Below are 25,545 nucleotides of genomic sequence, written 5' to 3'. Positions count from 1 at the left end.
TCCCTCAGGGTCCGATTTTGTGGCCGGGGCCCCTCAGGGTCCGATTTTGTGGCCGGGGCCCCTCAGGGTCCGATTTTGTGTCAGGGGCCCCTCAGGGTCCGATTTTGTGGTTGGGTCCCCTCAGGGTCCAATTTTGTGGTTGGGGCCCCTCAGGGTCCGATTTTGTGGCCGCGGCCCCTCAGGGTCTGATTTTGTGGCCGCGGCCCCTCAGGGTCCGATTTTGTGGCAGGGGCCCCTCTTGGTCCGATTTTGTGGGTGGGGCCCCTCTGAGTCCAATTTGGTGGGCGGGACCACTCTGGGTCCAATTTGGTGGGCGGGACCTCTCAGGGTCCGATTTTGTGGTTGGGTCCCCTCAGGGTCCGATTTTGTGGTTGGGTCCCCTCAGGGTCCGATTTTGTGGTTGGGGCCCCTCAGGGTCCGATTTTGTGTCCGGGGCCTATCAGGGTCCGATTTTGTGGCCGCGGCCCCTCAGGGTCTGATTTTGTGGCAGGGGCCCCTCTGGGTCTGATTTTGTGGGCGGAGCCCCTCTGGGTCCAATTTAGTGGGCGGGACCACTCTGGGTCCAATTTAGTGGGCGGGACCACTCTGGGTCCAATTTGGTGGGCGGAACCACTCTGGGTCCAATTTGGTGGGCGGGGCCTCAGGGTCCGATTTGGTGAGCGGGGCCCCACAGGGTCCGATTTGGTGGGTGGGGCCACTCTGGGTAAGATTTGGAGGCTGGGGTCGCTCAGCCTCCAATTTGGAGGCCGGGGTCGTTGAGCTTCCGATTTGGAGGCCGAGGTCAAAGAGCCTCCGATTTGGAGGCCGAGGTCAAAGAGCCTCCGATTTGAAGGCCGGGGTCGATGAGCTTCCGATTTGGAGGCCGGGTGGCTCAGCCTCCGATTTGGAGGCCGGGGTGGCTCATCCTCCGATTTGGAGGCCGGGGTGGCTCAGCCTCCGATTTGGAGGCCGGGGTGGCTCAGCCTCCGATTTGGAGGCCGGGTTGGCTCAGCCTCCGATTTGGAGGCCGGGTTGGCTCAGCCTCCGATTTGGAGGCCGGGGTGGATCAGCCTCCGATTTGGAGGCCGAGGTGGCTCAGCCTCCGATTTGGAGGCCGGGGTGGCTCAGCCTCCGATTTGGAGGCCGGGGTGGCTCAGCCTCCGATTTGGAGGCCGGGGTGGCTCAGCCTCCGATTTGGAGGCCGAGGTGGCTCAGCCTCCGATTTGGAAGCCGGGGTGGCTCAGCCACCGATTTGGAGGCCGGGGTGGCTCAGCCTCCGATTTGGAGGCCGAGGTGGCTCAGCCTCCGATTTGGAAGCCGGGGTGGCTCAGCCACCGATTTGGAGGCCGGGGTGGCTCAGCCTCCGATTTGGAGGCCGGGGTGGCTCAGCCTCCGATTTGGAGGCCGGGGTGGCTCAGCCTCCGATTTGGAGGCCGGGGTGGCTCAGCCTCCGTTTTGGAGGCCGGGGTGGCTCAGCCTCCGATTTGGAGGCCGGGGTGGCTCAGCCTCCGATTTGGAGGCCGGGGTGACTCAGCCTCCGATTTGGAGGCCGGGGTGGCTCAGCCTCCTATTTGGAGGCCGGGGTGGCTCAGCCTCCTATTTGGAGGCCTGGGTCGATCAGCCTCCGATTTGGAGGCCGGGGTGGATCAGCCTCCGATTTGGAGGCCGGGGTGGATCAGCCTCCGATTTGGAGGCCGGGGTGGATCAGCCTCCGATTTGGAGGCCGGGGTGGATCAGCCTCCGATTTGGAGGCCGGGGTGGCTCAGCGTCCGATTTGGAGGCCGGGGTGGCTCAGCGTCCGATTTGGAGGCCGGGGTGGCTCAGCGTCCGATTTGGAGGCCGGGGTGGCTCAGCCTCCGATTTGGAGGCCGAGGTGGCTCAGCCTCCGATTTGGAGGCCGGGGTGGCTCAGCCTCCGATTTGGAGGCCGGGGTGGCTCAGCCTCCGATTTGGAGGCCGGGGTAGCTAAGCCTCCGATTTGGAGGCCGGGGTGGCTCAGCGTCCGATTTGGAGGCCGGGGTGGCTCAGCGTCCGATTTGGAGGCCGGGGTGGCTCAGTCTCCGATTTGGTGTGTCGGCCCTTTAAGACTCATTTGGGTGCGCTGGCCCTTTAACAATCACTTTGGCGCGTTGGCCCTTTAAGAGCTAGTTTGGCTCACTGGGCTTCTTTTAAATCCACTTTGGCGCACACATTCTCTCTCAGGGGCATGTGTCATGTGATGAAGCTATATTTGCATTTGTGCTGTTGGTTTCACTTTAAGAGCTGATATTATGTGGCAGAGGCTCTGTGCTGGGGTTCAAGTGAAGTTCGTAGGCGTTGGCATAGTAACTGGTTCTGCCTGCGCATATCAATGAGCTCAACTGCCATTTCAATCGCCTCAGGGCACGTTTTGCCATTTCCTATTGAAAAGCATTGGAGACAGTGCATTCCAATGACGGGAAAAAAAAATTTCAAACGCAAATTGCGCAAAAACTACAAATCCGATCGACACGAAAAATACTTAGCACACCTCTCATGGACGCTGGCTTCGAAACGACACCTCAACGGAGTCTGTGCGTGTAGCGGTTCGGGCCGCATTAATTGCGGAAATCAACTTAATAATAATAAGAAGAAGAAGAAGAAGTTAGCAGCGTTCGGATTACAATATAGTGGTTTTTTCAAACCACTATAATAAGTTAGCAGCGTTCGGATTACAATATAGTGGTTTTTTCAAACCACTATAATAATAGCCATTCCCACTCCTGACATTTTCTGACTTAACATAATTGTTCTTTAAACTCTCTTGGGTCTGGAGAGTATTACTAGAGGTTGGAGGAGTGACAATTTTATGGCACGCATGTCAAGGGTGGAATCTAAATAGATCTTTAATTTAAATACACTTAAGGCCCCGTCACACAAAACGATGCACCAGTGATCCCGACAATGATACGACCTTGTCAGGATCGCAGGTGCCTCGCTACATGATCGCTGGTGACCTGTCAAACAGGCAGACTTACCAGCGAGGATGCTGGTATCCAAGATAAATATCGGGTAACTAAGCGAGCGTGGACTGTGTGACTTCAGAAGCTGTTTTACCTGTGGCTGTGTTACTTTGTTCATTAGCGTTCAGGCACACCACCAGCTGGGGTTGCTTATGAGCTCTACTGCAGCTTGTCGTGCTTCATTTTTTTCCTTCTCAAGGACATCCGTACACCTGCCAAGTGCATGTCTTCCTGTTCTTCCGTCTCCAGTGGGTACAATATAGAACTTTTCCCAACTACAGAGCAGTGAGTAGGGCTAATACCTACTTTGGTAATGTGTATTACCATTTACAATATGTGTTTTTTAACCAACTAGAACTTTGCTGGACTGTATAGCATACTTACCTACTCTGCGAAATCTATATTGTCTATTTATATTGTTAATTTTTATTGTTGTCCCCTATTTTTATTGAATTTTCTAACGTGCAACTGGATACTCATTAGCCCATAGACCCAAGTGTCTGGGTGGATTAAACTAGATTAGGCTGACTTCTGAATTTTATTCAGCAAATTTTGTATTAACCCCTTAATGACCATCAATATGTCTTTTAACTGACCTGAGATATAAGAGAATAGCATCTCCATACAGGTGACAATCCAGCAGATGTCGACTGTACACTATAGCTGACAACTTGCTGCATCAGCCAAGATCAGTGTTGTCACCGTCATATCTGTTTAACCCCTTAGATGCTGCTCTCAATAAAGACTATATCATATAATTGTTTAAAAGAGTATGGCTTCTCCCTCTTTATTCCCATCGGCACCCTGAAATCGTGATTATGTGGTCCTGATGTTTGTAGTGGCAATTCACGAGCAAATAGCGGCCTTAGAGTCTGCCAGCTACACTGACCTGTTCAGAAGGTAGCGACATTTAGGTGGTGAGATATCACTTTGTATTAATTCCTACAATGCACCTGAAGGGTTAATAAACTACCTGACAGCAATTTTCAATATGTCGAGGGGTGCTGTTTTTAAAATGGTATCACTTTTGGGTGTTCTCCAATATATAGGACCCCTAAAGTCACTTCGAACCTGGAGAGGTCCCTAAAAAAAATAAATTTTGTAAATTTCCATGAAAAATTACTGCTACATTTTTAAACCTCCTAAAATGCTAACAAAATAAAATAACATTTTACAAATGGTGCTGATGTAAAGCAAACATGTGGGAAATGTTGTTTATTAATGTTTTGCTGTGATATGACTGTGTATTAATGGGATAATCATTCAAAGTTTGAAAATTGCTGGTTTTTTTACATTTTTGTTAAATTTCTGATTTTTTTTTATAAATAAACACAAAAAATATCAACCTAAATTTACCACTATCATAAAGTATAATCTATCATGAAAAAACATTCTCAAAGTCACTTGATTTTATTGAAACGTTCCAGAGTTATTACCACATAAATTGACACTGGTCAGATTTTAAAAATGTGGCCCCGTCACTAAGGGGTTAATCAATATTGCAGCCTAATTTGTTATCCATCCTAGAGCCTGCTACTCAGTGAACTGTGCACATATACAGCCTTTATGTTAGTGTTTTTATTTGTGTTCATTCAAATATACTTAATTACATAAAGGTTTTTGCCATTTCGCATTTTTTGTGGTTTCTATGAACTCCTGAGGAGGACACACTAGTGCAGAGATAAATACCTAGTTATGGTTTCTATAGATGGCTTGTTGCCAAAATATATATATATGTATCAGTTGTAATGTTACAATCTTGATAGCATGCAAGACCCTTAAACTTTCTTAGTCATACAGTAATTAGGGATGAGCAAGTACTGACGTATTCGGACTTGCTATACTCGTACCGAGTATACCTTATTCAGTACGAATAGCGAGTCCAATGACAGTCAATGGAAAATGCGAGTAATTGTCTGCTGGGGGCTGAGGAAAAGGCTAAAAGATGTGTAAATGTTAAAAATTTATGCTGTAAACAAATGTAAATAACATGGGGGCACCTGGTCAGGGGCTGCACGATTGTTTTTATCCCACTGCATCACTAGAATGTACAAACACTATTTTAAGTCCTTTGGTTTTTTGCCGGAAGAGCGGGACTCGTATGCCACTTACGCAGTGCCAGTGATATATCAGAAGAAGTAACATAAGAGCAAGTGATGATGGAGGCAATCTACTGACACCTAAGTGTGTAAGGAGAGCAATCTGCCCTAGGGGTAGGGGCTGTGTTATGGTTAAAGTGGAAAGAACCCACCCATCATCATCATCATCATCATAATCACAAGGGATTCACAATTATAAAACTTGGACTACTGTCCTTGTTGTGCCACTGCCCAATGTGTAGGCATAGATTTAGTGTCTTCCAAACATTAGCCCTAGGGGCTGTATCATGGTTGATGAAGGAAGCAAGGCAGGTATGAAGGGCCTAACAAGTGCCTCCGATGGGAAATATTAATTAACGTAACATTGTTTTTAGCTTATTGGCCATGAGGTACATGTGTCAGAAGCAGGTTTTGAAAACATGTGAAAGAAGAAGAAAAGGGGCTTGTATGGGAAGGGAATGGGGTGGATGTGATCACCAATTTAAAAAAAAAAATGTTGGGTGACTTTAGGTTGGGATACTGTCATCTGGAGGGCTTAAATACTGTTGCGAAATCCAGTCCTTGTTAAATTTTATCAGAGTCAGCCTGTCTGCATTCTCTGTAGTCAACCGTGTGCGTGTATCTGTGATGATTGAACCAGCGGCACTGAAAACACGCTCTGACATCATACTAGCAGCAGGGCAGACCAGCACCTCCAAGGCATAGAAGGAGAGGTCGGGCCAACTATACAGCTTGGATACCCAGTAATTAAACGGTACAGAAGCGTCAGGAAGGACGCAGGTATGGTCACTTAGATAGTCGTTGACCATCTTGTCAAGAGATGTCAAAAGCAATAATAAAGGATTTTGGGGATATGTCAAAAGTAAAAGAAAAGTCAAAGATGCTATAGGATTTTTACAGGATGAAAATGATGAAATGGTAAGACAGGATGTTGAGAAGGCCGAACTTTTAAATTCCGATTTTGCATCTGTTTTCTCTCAGAAAGGAAATGTAACATCAACTGTTCTTCACTGTCCTATTAAGGGAATAGAAGAATCCAGGATATCTATAAACAGAAAGATAATGAGGAAACACTTAGCTAACCTAAATGAATTCAAGTCTCCAGGTCCAGATGAATTACACCCCAGAGTACTGAAGGAGATAGCAGAAGAAATTTTTGAACCCCTCTCCATAATCTTTGAAAATTCTTGGAGAACAGGAGAAGTCCCAGAAGACTGGAGAAGAGCAAATGTTGTTCCTATCTTCAAAATGGGGAAGAAGGTGGACCCAGGCAACTATAGGCCAGTGAGTCTGACTTCTATACCAGGAAAGATCTTTGAACAAATTATTAAACAACATGTATGTCAGTACCTGGAGACGAATTAAGTGATTAAAGAGAGTCAGCATGGGTTTGTAACTATTAAGTCATGACAGACTAAGGCCTCTTTCACACATCAGGTTTTCTGCTTCAGGCGCGATCCGGCGCTTTTGACTAAAACCGGATCCGTCGAAATGCAATGCCGGATCCGGTTTCCCCCCCATTGACTTGCATTAGAGCCGGATCGAGCCGGATGGCCATGCGTTTCATCCGATTTTCGCCGGATCCGGCAATGTGACGCGATCCGGCGTCTGGAAAAAACGTTGACTGTAACGCTTTTTGTATCCATCGAAAAAGGCGGACACGCCGGATCCGGCGTGTCCGGCTTTTTCATACAATGAAAACCTATGAGCGCCGCAATGCGCCGGATCCGGCAATAGCCGGATCCGCCGGCCGGATCCGGTTTCTTTGGTCTGAGCATGCTCAGTAGCTCTGCCCACAGGACATATATAAAAGCAAGACAATGGGACCCTCAGCCACACCCAACATGCCACCCAAGCCAAGAACCAGGAGCAGGAGAAGGCAGCAGACATCTGCAGCAGCAGCACCATCAGCACCACCCCAAATGGAGCAGCATGCTGAACAGCGGGAGGGGAGTCCAGCAGCAGATGAGAGACGGTAATTATCAAATCCCCCATTCCTCCAAACTAGGGCTATGGAATATCAAGATATTCATTGGCCCTTTGTTTCTCTTTATTCAACAGCCGCCCAATAGATGCAGCAGCAGCAGCAGCAATGGCAGCAGCAGAAACACCACCCACAGCCATGGAGTCTGGCCACCAGGAAGACAGCACATCTTCAGGGAGCCCTCCCTCGCATCGTCAGCGTTTGACGGTAAGTTTTTATTTCCAAAATCCATCATCTCTGTAATATATGTGTATTCATTGCCTTTTATTTCAAAACAGGAATCACAAGATGAAGAGGAGCTCCCAGAAGAAGGAAGGGGCGGACAGACACTTGGAGTGGGCTCACAATTGGTAAGTTTTTTGCATCAAACGCAGAAACACAACATCACACTACACACAACACATAGAAAACAATGTTCTGCAGACCACACACAGCAAACAAATGCCTACATCCAAAGACATAACATTTTTTGCTTTCTTCTCTAGTCTTCCCAATCTGGTGCTCGGCCAAGAGGTCCTCGCAGTGCCTCCCAGGGTCGTCGGCGACAGCAACGCGGCGGTCACCAGCGTGTAAGTATAAATATTTTTGCTTTGTTTTTTTTGCACTTTTTATTTCATTTCTTTTGTGGAGGCTAATTATGTTATTTTTGTCTTTTTCTTTAACAGCCTTCACAGCGTGCTCCCGACTCTGACGGTGAGGATGGAGGGATTGATGTGGACCGCCTCATCGATCTCGTCAGAGAAAGGGAGCCGCTCTGGAATATGGCTGACCGACGCCACGCTGACCTGATCGTTACCCGACGACTCTGGGAGGAAATCTGTTCGCTCCTTGTGGACCGCTGGGAGGACCTCGAAGCTCGGGCCCAGATTAAAGAGCGTAAGTATATACAGTACCGGTTGCTTGATTTAAACCAGTGTTTCCCGAACTCCAGTCCTCGTGGTCCCCACGGATCATGTGTTCAGGATTTCTATTTACTTTGGAAATCCTGAAAACATGACCCCTGGGGACCATGAGGACTGGAGTTTGGGAAACACTGATGTTGTATACTAACCACTTTGTCCTTTCTCGTTTCAGGGGAGAGAATTGTGAAGCGGTGGCGGTCTGTGAGGGATCGTTTCAAGAAGGAGTTCAATAAAGAGATGCGGGCCCCGAGTGGATCTGGAGGACGCAGGAGCAAGTACAAGTACGCACGAGCCCTGTCGTTCCTCCGGGAGACAATGCTCACCAGAAGGTAAATATTACACACCACATGTGACAAAAAAATGTCTAGATGTAACTTTTTTTTTTCAGCCAGGGCCATACCATGTCACTATTTTAATTGTTTTTTTTCTCTTTATTCCACAGCACGGTGAGCAGCACTCGGGAGCCTGCACGATTGGACCCTTCTTAGGCGATCCCTGAGACCGGCACCGAGGGACACTTCGACCGCCCCGGTACATCTGCACCTTCCCAGCCTTCCCACACATTCGACCCATCTGTCCCATCCACCAGCACAGGAGCATCGTGGCCGCCTACATTACATGAAGCTGCTGGTGAGGAGATCGCTTTCCCTTTACCCCACCCTTCTGCCCCTGCCACCTCTAGTACACCTGCGGGTACTGGGCGGCAGCGGCAGAGGGGTCAGGAAAAGACTTATGCGCCAGAGTTCTTGCATCTGAATGCATCTTTCCAGAACTGTCTAAAAGTCTTGTCAGAGCAAATCTCCGCAGGCTATCAGCAGATCAACTCCAGCATTCTGGAGGTGAAGACACTTCTGCAAACCATGCATTCAGAAGCAAGATCTTCGCCAAACCACACCTTTTTCAGGTCTGTTGTGGAGCGCATGGAAACGCTCTCTCCTGCCCAGCAGATGCATGTAATGCATTCATGCCACGCTGCTCTCCAGCAAGTTACCTCCCAACCTCCTCCTCCCACCACAGTAGTTCCTCCACCTGCACCCCCTCCAGCCACTTTCCATCCTCCCCCTCCTATTACATCTACACCCCCTCCAGCCACTTTCCATCCTCCCCCTCCTATTACATCTACACCCCCTCCAGCCACTTTCCATCCTCCCCCTCCTATTACATACCATCCACCTCCCCAGCACCATCCACCTCCCCAGCACCATCCACCTCCCCAGCACCATCCACCTCCCCAGTACCAGCAACCTCCCCAGTACCAGCAACCTCCCCAGTACCTGCAAACTCCCCAGTACCAGCAACCTCCCCAGTACCAGACATCTCCCCACTTCCAGCAACCTGCCCCGTACCAGACATCTCCCCACTTCCAGCAACCTGCCCCGTACCAGACATCTCCCCACTTCCAGCAACCTGCCCCGTACCAGACTTCTCCCCACTTCCAGCAACCTGCCCCATACCAAACTCCTTCCCCATACAACTTGCCATCAACATCATCTGCTCCTACAGTCCCTGCCCAACCCTCCACTCCACCACCCACCACCTCTTCTGCTTCCCACATGTCCACCCATTCAGTAGTTTTTTCCACACCTTCACCTCTAACTGTTCCTTCCCCACCACGATCCCAGTCCTCTCCACACTCCCAGTGTCGAAGTGTCCCGCAGCCCCTACAGCAGTATTTCCACCACACACTACACAGATTTATAATGTGTGTATTTAAATAAAAATGACCAGTTTTATGGTTTCAAAGCTTTATTAAACAAGTTTATTAAAATTTTAAAAAAGTTTACTAAAAAAACATTTTTCAATAAAAGTTAAATTATTTTACACTGGTTGTCTGTCATTTCTTTCTGCGGCGAAAAAGGTTAAATACAGGGTATTTAAAAGGTGAAATGGTATTCAAAACTAGGTATATAACTGTGGGTAAATTTTAGCTTTTTGCCACAGTTGTGTTCCTGGTTGTGTTTGAAGCAAAGTATTTCACCTAAAAAGTTGTGTTTATTGTTGGTGATTTCATAACAATGTACACAACTTTTGTTAAAAGGTGAAATACTTTGCATAAAACACAACCAGGTACACACCTGTGGCCTAAAGCTAAAAATAGAGACCATGACAAGATAGCCAACTTTGGTTGGCAAAGGTATATACTGTTGGTACAGAAGGTACACAAGTTTGGTTAGGGCACAAATCTTTCACACTCTGTCATCCTGCCAGTGTACTCTGCCTTGAGGTGACATAAAGTATAGTGCAAAATTGTCCCTCATTACTGAAACCGTCACAGAACTTCTAGTGGTAATGTCATGGTAATCTTGCAAGGTGGTTTCTTCAGAGGTGTCCTCAATGGAAATGGGTTCCTTGCAGAAAACAAAATTGTGGAGTACCACGCATGCTTTGATCACCTCGTCCACAGTTTCTGTCTTGAGGTTGATCGCAGTCAATAGGACCCACCATTTGGCTGTCAGAATACCAAAGGTACATTCAACCATTCTTCTTGCTCTTGTGAGGCGGTAATTAAAAATGCGTTTTGGTCTTGTCAATCCTCTGCTAGAGTACGGTTTCAAAAGGTGTTCTGACAGCTGGAAGGCTTCATCCCCTACACAGACAAATGGCATAGGTGGACCAGATGTTTGCGGCAGCGGTCTAGGTGGTGGGAACTGGAAGGTGTTTCCATACAGTTTACGCCCCATGGCAGACAGTTTGAAAACTTGAGAGTCATTGGAGCGGCCATAGGCCCCAATATCAACCGCAATAAATTTGTATTCCGCGTCAGCGATGGCCATGAGGACAATTGAAAAATATTTCTTGTAATTGAAATATTCCGATCCCGATCCAGCTGGCTTTACAATGCGGATATGTTTCCCGTCCACAGCGCCCAAGCAGTTGGGAAACTGACATATCTGTTGAAACTTGTCAGCAATTTCAATCCACCTCTCTGTTGTGGGCTCTGGTAAAAACTCTTCAGCTAAGGAGTCCCACAGTGCACGGCATATGTACTTCACTATTCCAGATATGGTGGAAATCCCAAGTCTGTACTGGAAATGCAGTGACGAAAGGGATTCTCCAGTTGCAAGAAATCTGTGGGAAATTAAAAAACAATAAATTAGTTTTAAATCACAGCATTACATACCAAAACTGAGCTATAACACTTGGAGATACAAACTACCACCAACAAGATTGCAGTGAAAGTGTGCTCTGATGCGATCACATCCAATAAATGTGGCTTACCTTAAAGTCACCATCAGACGCTCTGTGGGTGAAACAGAGAAGCGGCAATAGGTGTCCGCTTTTCTTATGAGGTGTGCAATGCGCTCCACCAAGTAATCAAAATTCTCCATTTTCATCCTAACATATCCAAAAAATTTATCCGGGTTTCATCGAAGGTCCATGCAGAGTGTAGAATAGACCCCACGCGTCATTCTCTTGGCTGTGATGGGGTGGATCCACAAACGTCGTCTACGATGCCTGATGCGCTGCTGTCTCGCTCTCTCCTTCTCCAGAACAATCACCCTCAAACGATTCGCCTCCGCTATAAAATCCGCCAAATTCTTCAAAATATTTCCAATGACAACATCCATCTTCGCCAGTAACTTGCTCTTCTCTCCAACCTGCACTTTCTCCTCTACAACCTGTCAAAGAAGGGCTGTATATGCTATATATAGTTTTCCAGTAGCCAATCCCGTTCGGAAGGCCACAAGGGTCAATTTTAAAAACCGGATCCGGCGTAATCCGTCGAAAAACGGATAGAAAAACAGATGGACCGGATGAGACGGATCCGGTTTTGTCTGTCAAGAAAAAGACGGATCCAGCAGAAAACCGGATCCGTCACATCCGGTTTTACTAAACATTTGCCGGATCCGGCGTTCCGGCATGACGCCGGATCGCGCCTGACGCCGAAAACCTGAAGTGTGAAAGTAGCCTAACTTAATTTCCTTCTATGACGGAATCTCTGATTGGGTGGATCAAGGAAATGCTGTAGATATAGTATATCTTGACTTCAGCAAAGCATTTGACAAAGTATCTCATACAATCCTTATAGAAAAAATGACTAAGTATGGAATGGACAAGGCAACTGTTAGGTGGATTCATAACTGGCTTAGTGATCGGACCCAAAGAGTGGTCGTAAATGGCTGCACATCCAGTTGGAAGAATGTCTCAAGTGGGGTACCACAGGGCTCTGTCCTGGGCCCTGTATTGTTCAACATCTTTATCAATGATTTAGATGAAGGAATTGAGGGTAATCTGATTAAATTTGCTGATGACACAAAGCTAGGAGGGATAGCTAATACTAGAGAAGAGAGAGAGAGGATTCAAAAAGATATAAATAAACTGGAGAAGTGGGCAGCAACTAACAGAATGGTTTTTAACAGGGAAAAATGCAAAGTACTACATCTGGGCAATAAAAATGAAAAAAGCATATACAGAATGGGAGGAATAGGCCTAAGCAACAGCACATGTGAAAAAGACTTGGGTATACTAATAGATCACAGACTGAATATGAGTCAACAGTGTGATACAGCAGCAAAAAAAGCAAATGCAATTCTAGGATGTATTAACAGAAGCATACAGTCTAGATCACGTGAAGTCATTATTTCCCTCTACTCTTCTTTGGTCAGACCTCATCTGGAATATTGTGTCCAGTTTTGGGCACCACATTTTAAAAAAGACATCAACAAACTGGAGCAAGTTCAGAAAAGAGCAACCAGAATGGTGACCGGTCTGCAAACCCTGTGTTATGAGGAAAGGTTGCAGGATTTCTATAGAAGTCTTCAAACAGAGGCTGGACAGACATCTGACTGGGATGATTTAGCAAATCCTGCTTTGAGCAGGGGGTTGGACCAGATGGCCCAGGAGGTCCCTTCCAACTCTACGATTCTATGATTCTATGATTCATCTTCTCCCTCCTTGACATTGCTACTGTTGCAGCTAGTCCTTGGTGATGAGCCAGTTTATTGAAGATGGCCCAGTTTGTGGACATTTTACACCATCTCTTTTGGACCTGCTTGGCGTATCTCTCCCCATTAATGCATGCTGTTGCACAGAGCTGGTATCTCTGCTAGCAGTGGTGTCTGAGGGTGCTGTTGCCATCAAATTATCGACAACAGCCTTCTTGAAGGATTCCATTGTGAAACCCCTTGGTGACTGCAACAGTAGCGAAGGAAATTTGTCCTTGTACCGTGTGTCTAGAAAGGTGGCCAACCAGTATAGGTTGCTATTGACAATGTGGATTACGCGAGGGTCTTGGCACAGACAGTCAGTTATGAAGTGTGCCATGTGTGCCAAGCTGCATAGAGGCAAATTTTCTGTGACCCCTGAAGGAGGAACAATACCCATCCTCTCCTCACACTGACTCTTCTCCTCCACCTCCTCCTCTTCAGCCCACCCATGCTGGACAGACATGAAGCTGGGGTTTGGATTCACCTCTGTAGCATGACGTGTCCCCTCGGTACCACTGAAAAAGAAGTCCTGTCCTCAATTTCATCATCATCTTCATCCCCCAATGTTACCTGATGATATTGGCTGGGCTGGGTATAATCATCCATTGTGAAATCTTGCTCCATACCCAGCTGCTGGGCACGCAAAGATTTCATTTTTTGATTCTGCAGTGATTTTTTTCAGCAGACATAGCATAGGGATGGTTATGCTGATAGGATGACGAGGCGGAGGAGGAGGAAGAGGGGAGACTGGATGTATATGATGAGGCAGAAACCCTGATTGAGGTTGGGCCCACTATTCGTGGCGTGGGTAGGATATGTGTTGATGGTCCAGTTTGAGACTTTGTCCCACCCTCCACCAGGTTCAGCCAGTGTGCCGTGACAGAGATGTATCGTCCCTGGCCACAAGTACTTGTTCACGTGTCTGTTGTAAGATGAACCTTCCTGGTTACGGCATTAGTGAGAGCACGCTTTAGATTGTTTAAGACGTGCTGGTGTAACACGGGGACAGCACAGCAGGAATAATAGTGCTGGCTGGGAACCGAGTATCGTGGGGCAGCCACAACCAAAAGATCATGGAAAGACTGTGTCCCCTCAAGCCTAAATGGCTACATCTCCATTGCTAGCAACTTGGCAATGTGCCCGTTCAGTGTTTGTGCTTGTGGGTGCGTGGCTTGGTATTTACACCTCCTTTCATACATCTGGGGCACGGACAATTGGACGCTTTCCTGGGACAAACAAGTGGATGAGCTTGTTGTGGTCTGTGTCTGTGCAACCGCAGCTTGTGAGCAAGAGGTATGATGATCACCTGCTTCCTGCCCAGCAAATTGGTGAGGCCGTATCACAGGCGACATGGCAGTGTTTTGACCCGCAATCGCAGACACTGATTTGGTACCCTGTTGTTCAGCCCACCGACTAGGGTGCTTGGCTGCCATGTGTTTCCGCATAGTGGTGGTGCTTTGGTTGCCTTTGCCCTGGCCTCTGCTCAGCTTCCTATGGCAGATGCTACAGATGACAACATTTAGTTCAGAAGGACTATAGGAAAAATTCCAGACAGTGGCTGAATGCACCCTTGCCTTGACTTGGGGCACAGAGGGATTGCTCTTGGCAACAGTTGACACACTTCGCACAAACCAGAAGCCCTTGGTGGCTTTGTTGGTACTACGTTTCCACCTTCATCCTCTGTGCTGCTGTGCTGGCTATGCGTGCCAACTGCCCAGGTCAGATCAGTGGTCTCCTCATCATCCATGTCATCCTCTTTCCGTGTTGATATTGGCGACAGGACAGATGGCAACTGTGTGTCATTACCATCAGCCTCCACCTCTTCACCCGGTATATCACGTGGATGAAATTGGCTTTCTTCTGGACGTGGGGTTTCAAATATTTGGCCATATTCAACAGACGATACCCCCTCACGTTCCTCTTCAATGTCGCACGGTGAGAGGCCAGAGGCAACTAAAGAAAATGGACCAAACAGATCCTTGGAGTGACCAAGGTTGGGGTCATATGTTTCCTGTGACTCCTGACCGGGTGATGAACTAGGAACAGGTTGAGAATAGGATGACCCAGCGTTATCTGTATGGACAGTAGACTGTTTTGTCACGGATGATTGGGTGCTGCTAGAACATTTCGTGGACGCCTTGTCAGCCATCCAAGACAGTATCTGCTCTTGTTCTTCTGGCTTCCAGGCCTGTTTATGTTCCAGACTGGGAAATTTTGCCAGGAAACTAGATGCATCAACCTTCTTCAATCTCCCAGACTCTGTGCCTTGTTGAGCAACAACGACCCCACGTCCACGTCCCTGTCCCTTCACAACAGCCTTTTTAGGAATTTTGGATTTTTCTGCCATAGTTGCAGATGTTCAGATGCAGATATTGGGGAGCAAGGAGCAGCTAGTGCTTTATGGAAGGTAGCACTACAGCCTAGTACTGCTTTGTGTTTTACAAACAGCACCGCAGCAGCAGAAAAAAATTGCCCTGAGGTCTAAGGTGAGATTACGCACCCCAGACACCACACAAGACAGCGGTGCTGCCACTAAAAAATTGACCGGAGGTTTAAGGCAAGAATACACAGCCCAGACACCACACAAGACAATGGTGCTGCCTGCGTGTTAGTTGTGCAGTACCGTGCATCCATACTATTTGCTGTTATTATGTGAACGCAGCACGGTAGCAGCACAAAAAACTGCCCTGAAGTTTAAGGCAAGAATGCGCACCCCAGACACAACACAAGACAGCAGTGTTGGCTGCATGTCAGTTGTGCAGTACCGTGCGTGCTATTCGCTGTCAATGCAGCACTGCAGCAGCACAAAAAACCTGCCCTGCAGGGGTAAATGTGGCCTAAAAAAAAGCTGGGAAAATGGTCACTACTCAGTCCCTGACCTTATAATTTCAGCTCTGAAAAGAGCTTTTGGGTTTCACAGAGGATTTCTGGCTGATTTGAACCAAAAAGCACAACTCTCCCTAGCAGCTGCTCACACTCTCCCTACACTAGCTGTGTTCTGCATGCAGTGTGCAGAAAATGGCGGCGGTAGGGCTTAGTGCCAAGCTATGATGACTCAAAGGAAACTGGGAGGCCAGCCGATCAAAGTAATGCCGCCCACAACCAAGAAGGGTGTGGCATTACTGTCATTGGCAACTGCTGGGTGGGAGAACCGAATAGCGAGGCGAATAGTGAAATACTCGCTTTGGTTCGAGTACCGTGAGTACCGCATCACTCGCCGAGTACCGAATAGCCACGAATATGCTCGCTCATCCCTAGCCATAATGCATTTTTGCCAAAATTGCACTCTACTAGATTAATACTTGTCATCTCTGTTATATGGAGTTCAGAAATATTTTACCTATTCACAATATACAGCTCTGGCAAATAGTAAGAGACCACTGCACAGTTTAATAAAAATCAGCTTCTCTACATGTCTGACAGCCATTCCATTCCAGTGTCAGTTGAATTTCAACCAGAGTACACCTCATTCTACTTAATGTGCTTCTGATTAGGTGATCACATGAACCAAATCTTATTTAACAAAGGAAAGTATAAAAAAAACCCTGCTGTGGTGTTCACAATCCTCTTGCAATAGGACAAGCTTGTTGGCAAAACAAGTGCTAGTAATATCCCAAAAGTAATAGGAAAGAAAAAATAACTTTTAACCATGCCAAAGGAGTTGAAAAGAAAAGTCGTGAGTGAGGAAAAGAAGGGCTCAATTCTGGCTTTAGTGGTAGAGGGATACAGTGAGAGTCATGTTGCCCTCATCCTTAAAATTTCTAAGACGGCAGTTCATTACAACCAGGTCAAGCAGCAGACATTGGAGACAACAAAGCTACAGACCAGCAGAGGGCGTAAACGACTCTCCACTGACCTGGATGACCGTCATCTTATTCGAATGTCACTCAGCAACCACAGGATGACATCAAGTGACCTACAAAAGGAATGGCAAATGGCAGCTGGGGTGAAGTGCATGGAAAGAACAGTTCGTAACAGGATCCTAGAGGCAGGGCTCAAGTCATGTAATGCTAGAAAAAGCCTTTCATTAATGAGAAGCAAAGAAGAGCTAGGCTGAAGTTTGCCAAAGACCATAAGGATTGGACCTTAGAGGACTGGAGTAAGGTAATCTTCTCTGAGTATAATTTTCAGTTTCGCCCAACACCTGGTCATCTCATGGTTAGACGAGGACCTGGAGAGGCATACAAGCCAGTGTCTTGTACCCACTGTGAGATTTGGTGGAGGATCGGTGATGATCTGGGGATGCTTCAACAAGGCTGTAATTGGGCAGGTTAATCTTTGTGAAGGACGTATGAATCAAATTGCATACAATGTTATCCTGGAAAAACAGTTGATTCCTTCTGCTCAGGCAATGTTCTACAACTCTGAGGACTGGTTTTTACAGCAGGACAATGCACCATGCCACACAGGTTGGTCAACCAATGTGTGAATAAAGAACCACCACATCAAATCCCTGTCATGGCCAGCTCAATCTCCAGACATGAACCCCATTGAAAACCTCTGGAATGTAATCAAGAGGAAGATGGATAGTCAAAAGCCATCAAACAAAGAACTACTTACATTTTTGCACCAGGAGTGGCATAAGGTCACCCAAAAACAGTGTGAAAGACTGGTGGAAAGTATGCCAAAAAGCATGAAAGCTGTGATTAAAAATCATGGTTATTCCATAAAATATTGATTTCTGAACTCTTCCTGAGTTAAAACATTAGTATTGTTGTTTCTAAATGGTTATGAACTTGTTTTCTTAGCATTATTTGAGGTCTGCAAGCACTGCATTTTTTTGTTATTTTGACCATTTCTCATTTTCTGAAAACAAATACAAAATTTATTGCTTGGAAATTCAAAGACATGTTGTCAGTAGTTTATAGAGTAAAATAGCAATTTACATTTTACTCAAAAATATAACTATAAATAGAAAAATTATACAAACTAAAAATTTTGCAGTGGTCTCTTATTTTTTTGCTAGAGCTGTATGTCCATTTTATTCCACGTGTCAATGCAGCAATCATGCCCATCCCATGAAATGTTCCTTTACCGTCTATTTTCATAGCATTGTGATCTCCATAGTCACAGCAAACAAACAAGAAGAGTCGAAATTTCTCATTATCTTCGAAATAATTAATCTGGTGCGCCGTGCGCCACAGCTCGAGGCATTCTTTTCAAATCGAAGCAGATCAGTATATGATGAGGAATGTAGATTGATAGTGGTGGTGCATTTGTACTGCTAAACCAATCTGCAGTGGTGCAGTTGTAAGGGGGTGTCATTGCTATGGACAGTAGAAACAAGCTGCCCCTTTAAGAGACAGCACTCCCTTGGTTAGATCAGTGGGACATTCTGCACTTCCCTGCTATAAAGGCTGTTTTGGTTTAATCTGCCTAATTACAGAAAGAAGGGGGTGCTTTTCTGTGTGGAGAAGAGGAGATTTCTGCAGGAAGCAGATGGGCCTGCCTGAGCTGTGAGGAAAAAGAACATTTAGCCTGAGACTGTGACTTTGTAAACTATTCTGGGGATTAGTTTCTGCCTTGCTGCCAGAAGCCACAAAGAAAATACAAAAAAGGAACAGGCTTGGAATCTTCACACAAGACCACGTTGCACAGAGCTTCCAGGGAGGACGTAGCATCATCTTGCAGAGAACTGCAGGGGGCCTCCAGGAAGGAACTTAGATACCAACTTTACCGTGAGTGTTAACCCAGTGTGCGCACATGCTTAGGGCTTAGGATGGGCTGCAATAGACACAGCACGGTAACCATGCGGCTGGTGTAGAAGCCGCCCAGTCAGGCTAGAGTTAGAATAGCAGCATACTGTATTTTATTGCATTGTTTTGCTTTTTTGAGAAATACACTGATCTGTAATAGTTGGTGCACCGTGCCATTTGTACGGCCAGGCTAGAGAATATCACTTTTGTAAATTGTTTTATGTCATTGCATACCCCTGTTTACACTTTCCTAACACTGCATTCCTTTCCTGTAAATAAATTAACTCTTTGTTACTTGCACTTCATTTTGTATACCGTAGTCTCCCTGCATTGTGGTGTCCCCCGGCCATCGTTTCAAGTGGCGCTGCGAGCAGGGTCACTATCACAAGATGCAGGCAGAAGGCGGCAAGAATTCTAGTGTTAGTGGGGATGCTGTGGGCATTGGTGGAACCCCTGCAAGGACACTCCCTATGGGCACCATATTTAGTGTGCTTCCGAAATTTGATGGCAATAATATGCCCCTGTCTGATTGGGTGTCCCGGCTGCAAAGCACCGTGAAGATTTATAACATCAGCACAGACCTTGAAGTGCACATTGCGTTGACTGCCTTGGAGGGAGAGGCCCATAAAAACGTCTGTCTACAGCCAGAACTCACTCGTAGTACCCTGAAGGAGCTAGTGAAATTCCTGGAAGAGATCTACGGCGAGACTGCTAGCGTGGGACACCTCCGCACCAAATTTTTCTCTAGACTGCAGCAGGAAGAAGGGATCTCTCAGTATGCGACAGCACTGCAAGAAGTGTTGGCAGAAGTGCAAAGGAAAGAGACGGATGGGCTTGGTGGCATGGGCTCCACAGACAAGAAACTCCGGGAACAATTCATTCTGGGACTGCATAGCACATCCTTGAGGAGAGTGCTATCAGAACAGTTCCATGTAGATCCGACTCTTTCATTCCACCAAATCCTGGCAGAAGCAGTGGCCCGAAGCAAGGAAGACAGTTAACCGTCTGGTGTGATGCGTGTCCAGGGTGCAAATACCAGAGGAGACCCAAATCATCAGGAGGCGCTGGTTCAGGTAGTGCACGACTTGCAGTGGTCTATTGTCAGTATGCAAGATAAATTAACCCGGATGGAGCAAAGAATGGGAGAACAACAGTCTGACTCAATGCACTCATATAACCATCCTTCGGCCCGACCTTTAAGGGGGCAGTGGGTGCAAGCTCCCCCCGCCAGGCATCAGAGGCACGAAGACAGGCTTGGGGTGCCCCTCAGTGAAGAGGAGGCATCCAATGTTGGGAATGTGGAGGACAAGGGCACCTTGCCAGAGACTGCCGGAATTATGATCAAAGCCAGCAACAGCCGCCATTAAACTACCAACCCCCGCAGTAACGCGGCACTCTGTGGGGGAAGCAAGAAGAGAGGCCGCTCCTTATCATAATGAACACTTGACTGCTGGGAGTCCCATCCTGCGTGCTGAATTTGAGGGTGTTCCAGTGGATTGCTTGATAGATACCGATTCACAAGTGATAACAATGCCAGAATCATATTTCAAACAGTATTTTCAGGCCCTGGCTAAGCAAGAGAAGGAGACAATGATCTGGTTGTTTGCTACCAATCAACAGCTGATCCCGGTAACAGGGGTTGTATGGATGAATATTCGAATCTGCGGACAAGAAGTAGGAAAGAAAGGGATCCTGCTAGTCCCTGAGCCCATCAAAGAAGATGTGCCTATAGTACTGGGAATGAATAGCCTACGAGAACTCGATCAGATAATGTTCACCAAATGGGGACCCAGTTACTGGAGGAAGGCTGCCACACACAAGCGTACTCAAGAAGCCCTTCAGCGATTGATCCACGTCTGTGGGACGCAGAAGAGTGTGCCATCTTATCAGGCAGTAGGGGTCATCAGGGCACCTGGGAAGGAGTCTGTAATCCTGCCTCCCAAATGAGAAAGTATATTACACCTTCCAGTGGGGACTCATCGCAACCTTGACAGGCTGGAGGTGATAGCTCAGCCTGTGGTAGGCAGAGGAGCGGACCAAGAAGTCATGATAGCTTGTATGATAGCTGTGGTCCAGCAAAGACACATCCCCATAAGAGCTTTGAACATGGGCTCTGGGAAAGTCACCTTGCCACAGGGGACAGATCTGGCCCGGGTGTACCTACACAAGGGCGAAGTGGTGAGTCAGAAAGAGATGTCTTTATTGCTGATCGAAGGTGCAGGGTGGACCCTGGCAGTCGCTGCGGGGCCTGAAGAGAAGCCATCCCCAGAGTGGAATGGCCGAAACATCCTTGACCAAATGGAGGTGGATGTGAAGGCTCTTGGCCCTGAGCGTGTGCGGGCGATAGAAGTTATGCTGTGTGAAAATCTGGCAGCATTCGCCCGTCACACCGAAGATTTTGGCTGCACCGAAGTGGTCACACATGAGATACCGACCGGGGACGCTCGTCTAATTCGAGAACGATAATGGCAAATCCCACCCAAGATGTACCAAGAAGTGAAGACATTACTGAGACAGATGCTGGATTCAGGAGTAGTGCAGAGTAGTCAGAGAAGAAGAAAGAAGCCCTTGGGCGGCACCTGTGGTGCTCGTCAAGAAGAAGGATGGGACCATCCGGTTCTGTGTAGATTACAGGAAACTCAATGCCTGCACTGTGCGAGACTCATATCCTTTACCCCGCATCGAGGAATCCTTGACAGCGTTAGGGAAAGCCAAGTACTTCTCCACCTTGGACCTAGCGAGCGGATACTGGCAAGTGGCCGTGGCCAAGAAAGACAAGGAAAAAACTGCCTTCATCCTCCCTATGGGATTGTTTGAGTTTTACCGGATGCCCTTCGGCCTCTCCAATGCTCCAGGCACGTTTCAACGGCTGATGGAAAAGTGTTTGGGAGACTTAAACTTTGAGGCTACCCTGATCTACCTGGATGACATCATTGTGTTCTCTGCCTCGTTCGAAGACCATCTTGCCCAGCTTGGACAGGTACTCGGAAGATTGCGGGCTCATAACCTGAAGGTGAAGCCAAACAAGTGCCACCTCTTCAAGAGAGAGATCGAGTACCTGGTCCACATAGTGTCACAAGACGGAGTTCTGCCTTCACCAGAAAAAGTGGCTCCTATCCAGAAGTGGCCAGTCCCTCGCACCATGCGGGACCGCCAGGCCTTCCTTGGACTCGCCGGGTACTACCGACGGTTTGTCAAAGATTTCGCAAAGGTGGCGGGTCCTCTGAATGAACTGCTGAGGGGGACCGCCGGAGTGCCGAAGACCCAGTGCATCCCCTGTGACCAGAGGCAAGATGAGGCCTTCCAGGCTATAAAGAATGCTCTTACTTCAGCCCCGATTTTGGCCTACACAGATTTCGATTAACCGTTCCTGTTGTACACAGATGGTAGCCTTCATGGACTCGGTGCAGTACTTTCCCAAATATAGGATGGACATGAGAGAGTCATCGGGTATACCAGTAGGTCCCTGCGAGACAGTGAAAGAAACCCCCATAATTACAGCTCTTTCCGATTAGAGCTCCTGGCCCTCGAGTGGGCCATGACAGAGAAGTTTGTGGGCTTCCTGGCAGGGACCAAGATTCAAGCTCAAACGGACAATAATCCCCTGGCCCACCTCGAGAATGCTAAATTGGGGGCTTTAGAACAACGGTGGGTGGCTCGACTGGCCAAGTTTGACTTTACCATCCGTTATCACTCTGCTAATGAAAATGCAAATGCCGATGGCCTGTCACGAGTGAGGGTGGAAACTCCAGTGGGGGATCTCGAAGAACAACTCGAAGAGGAAAAAACCCCAGACTTCCGTAAGTTCAAGACCCCAGTGGTTGCAGTTCAGTCGAGTAGTGCACTACCCCAATCTCTGGGGAGAACCAATGAAGAATGGGGAAATATTCAAGATGAAGATGTAGGGGTGAGACAGAAGAAATGCTGGGTAGCGCAGAAGCGGAAGCCAGGCAAACAAGAGAGAGAGAGTCTGAACGCTGAGATGAAGGGTGTCTTAAACCAGTGGGATAGGCTGGAGGTGCGAGAATCGGTGCTATATCGCAAGAGGCAACAGCCAAAAGATACTGAAGTAAAGTGGCAGGTGGTCATCCCAAAAAGAATGGCCCAAGAAGTGGCTAAAGATGCCCACGAAATTGGAGCCCACTTCGGGTCCACAAAGACCTACCAGTGGTTACAGTGGCACGTGTACTGCCCCCGGTTGGAGTCCGTGGTAGAAGAGGTTTGCCGGCAATGTCGGGTATGCGACCTCATTAAGAGTACTGAACAAAGGGCACCCATCCAGACCAAAAATACTAAGAAACCGCTAGAAGTCTTGATGATCGACTATCTCCTCGTGGGACACTCAGCCCGGGGGCCACAGTACTGTTTGGTGATGACCGAACATTTCTCCAAGTTCGCAGTAGTCACCCCGACTAGAGTTCAGACTGCCAAGTCGGCGGCATGGGCCATCTGTTAAGACTTCATCCGAGTGTATGAGTGCCTAAAGCGCATCCACTCTGACCAAGATGCATGTTTCCAAGGCAAGGTGATGGAAGAACTGTACCATTTGTATGGCATCGAGTGGTCCTGGACCACCCCTTACCATCCTTAAGGCAATGGAGCATGTGAACGCTTCAACCGGACCTTACTTTAAATGCTGAGGATGTTGGAAGAGGACAAGAAAGCATGCTGGCCAGGTTTCCTGCCAGAGTTGGTCTGGACCTACAACAATCTGGTCCATTCCACCACGGATTACACCCCCTATCTGCTGCTGTTTGGAAGAGCTGGACGAGAGATCATTGATTTGAAGTTGGTACAGCCAGAGCAGCTCATGGAGCGAAACATCACTTCATGGGTGAAAGAGCATCGGAAACGACTGCAAACAATACGGCGGTTGGTGGGTCAGCAGCTACAGAAGAAAGAACATACAGGCCGTAAACCAATTCAAGAGATACCACTCCGGCGCGGGGACCAAGTATTAGTCAGAGAGAAATGCCCCAAGGGTAAATTAAGCGAGAGATGGGAAGTACATCCTTACAAGGTCATCAAGCGAGTGTATGCTGACAGTCCGGTCTACAAGGTGCAGGTTGAGAATGGGGCGTCGGCCCCTAGAGTGCTCCACAGGAATATGCTACAGCCACGCCGGTCCAAGGCCCATCCTGTACCAGTGCTGCTTGAGGGTGATGCTCCACCTCCTGTATCTGTCTTGCCTGCTGGTGAAATCAATGATGAATGGTGGTGTCATGATCCCAGTGCAGGTTTTTGAGCTGCACGTCAGGGGTTAATGTCTGGAGCTCAGTGCAGGTTTTGACCTGCACACCTGGGGTTAATGATTGTGGCCACTTTTTGGTTCTGGGAGAGCTTCTTAAACCCCTGGGAAGCTATAATCCCTGTCAGTTATACTTTTTCCTTTGGCCGAGTGTGGTGACCTCTGTGTGCCTGTGCCTGTTCATTGTTATAGCTTGTTTATATGGTTCTGACCCGGTTCTGTTCCCCGTTGTGAGTTTGCCTGTTGATTCTGTATTGCACTTGCCTCTCTGTGTTTGACTCATTGCCTGTGATCTGACTACTCTCTGCTCGCCCCTCTTGTACCTTGCAGCTATCTCTGTGTATGACTCTTTGGCTACGTCCTGACTATCCTCCCTGTCTATGCCCCTTGGTAACTTTGTCTCACAGTTACCCTGCTATGAGTTCTCTTGCAGCTCCTAGCTCTTTGGAGTTTAGGCTACGCCCCCAGCAGTCACGTGCTTCAGGTCCTGCTGTTCTGAAGTACGCACCTACTCGGCTGCTGCCCACTCCACAGGTATCTTTGAGCACAGTTCGCTTTACTCAGGACACGCGCACTGGCTCAGTGAGCAAGTTCAGTGTGGTGTTCCTGACATTATAACTGACCTTGAATTTTTTTTTCTCTCCTCACTTCTGCAGCATGGATCCAATGTGTGCTTTATGTGAGCAGGTGAAATGCTTGACTCAGTCGCTGCAGAAGTTTAGTTTGGAACACCAAGCTCTGGCCCAGGCCCAACGGCGAGTTGAGGACTTTGTTCAGGGGGTACTTTCCGCAGGCTTTCAACAGGTTCAGTAGAGATGTCATTTTAGTTCCACCCGAATCCCCGCTTAAATTGCCAGATACGTTTGCTGGTAACAAAGATGAATTCAGAGCATTTAAGGAGGGCTGTAAGCTCTTTTTCTCTTTGAGACCCCGCTCCTCTGGGGATGAGAAACAGAGGGTGGGGGTGGTCATGTCCCTGCTTAGAAGGTCCCCACAAGCCTGGGCATTTTCGCTTTCCTCTTCTGCCCCGGAGAGAATGTCTGTGGATGCGTATTTTTGAAGCCTTAGGGCTTATTTATGATGAGCCTGATAGAGTGCATTTATTAACATGAAAAATAAAATGCAAAGAGAGGCGCAATGAGTGTAACTGTGTTTAAATTAATTCCCTAACTGAATCGACAGGGTGCTCACCTTACAGGGTTGTGCCACCCTTGCACAACCACGATGTGAACGTGAATGGTAGTTGGGGAGCGTGTCCTCGCAACCCAGAAGGGAACTGTACGTGGCTGTCAGCAACCTCCGCTCTCCTGGTCAGTCCATCTCTCACCGGCTTCTGGATGTGAAGTTGAGACCGATCCCAGCTGCAAGTGAACACCAAGGATCCCGGAATTTCCCAGCACCGCCCAGCAAATGCAGGTTCTCCCACAAGCAACTGCCCTCCAAGCTGCTCCTGCCGCTGATCCTCAGAGAAGAAAATTCAATGTGAAGCATCAACAAAAAAAGCGGTCTATAGGAGCGCTAAATGAGAGGCAGAAACCAGAAAAAGGGTAGAAAAAAACTCAGCTTTAACTATTCCTCCAATACCCACAACGCGTTTCTACGGTCACAGCCGTCTTTGTTATGATGAGTCACCGAAGGAGGAAAAAACAAAATACTAGCTAAGTCCAGAAAAACCAGAGAGGTTGGCAGCTATCGGATTGCAGACCCCTGAACCTATCCACAACAACTA

The 25,545-nt window shown here is 47.7% G+C and overlaps 1 long non-coding RNA gene across 1 annotated transcript in view; it reads left to right on the top strand.

Moving 5' to 3' along the window:
* The first annotated feature begins 3,044 nt into the window (after positions 1-3,044).
* LOC141046839 (uncharacterized) overlaps positions 3,045-25,545 on the top strand; it is a 76,376-nt gene continuing 53,875 nt past the window's right edge. The window contains exon 1 of the long non-coding RNA XR_012219675.1: positions 3,045-3,244. This is a non-coding gene — a long non-coding RNA (uncharacterized lncRNA). The remainder of the gene's footprint in view (positions 3,245-25,545) is intronic.

Source organism: Dendrobates tinctorius, unplaced genomic scaffold (assembly GCF_039654945.1).
Source record: "Dendrobates tinctorius isolate UK_male_01 unplaced genomic scaffold, ASM3965494v1 ptg000121l, whole genome shotgun sequence".
NCBI classification, from domain to species: Eukaryota; Metazoa; Chordata; class Amphibia; order Anura; family Dendrobatidae; genus Dendrobates; species Dendrobates tinctorius.
Note: the sequence above shows the minus strand (reverse complement) of the source record. Positions and strands in the feature narration are given on the sequence as shown.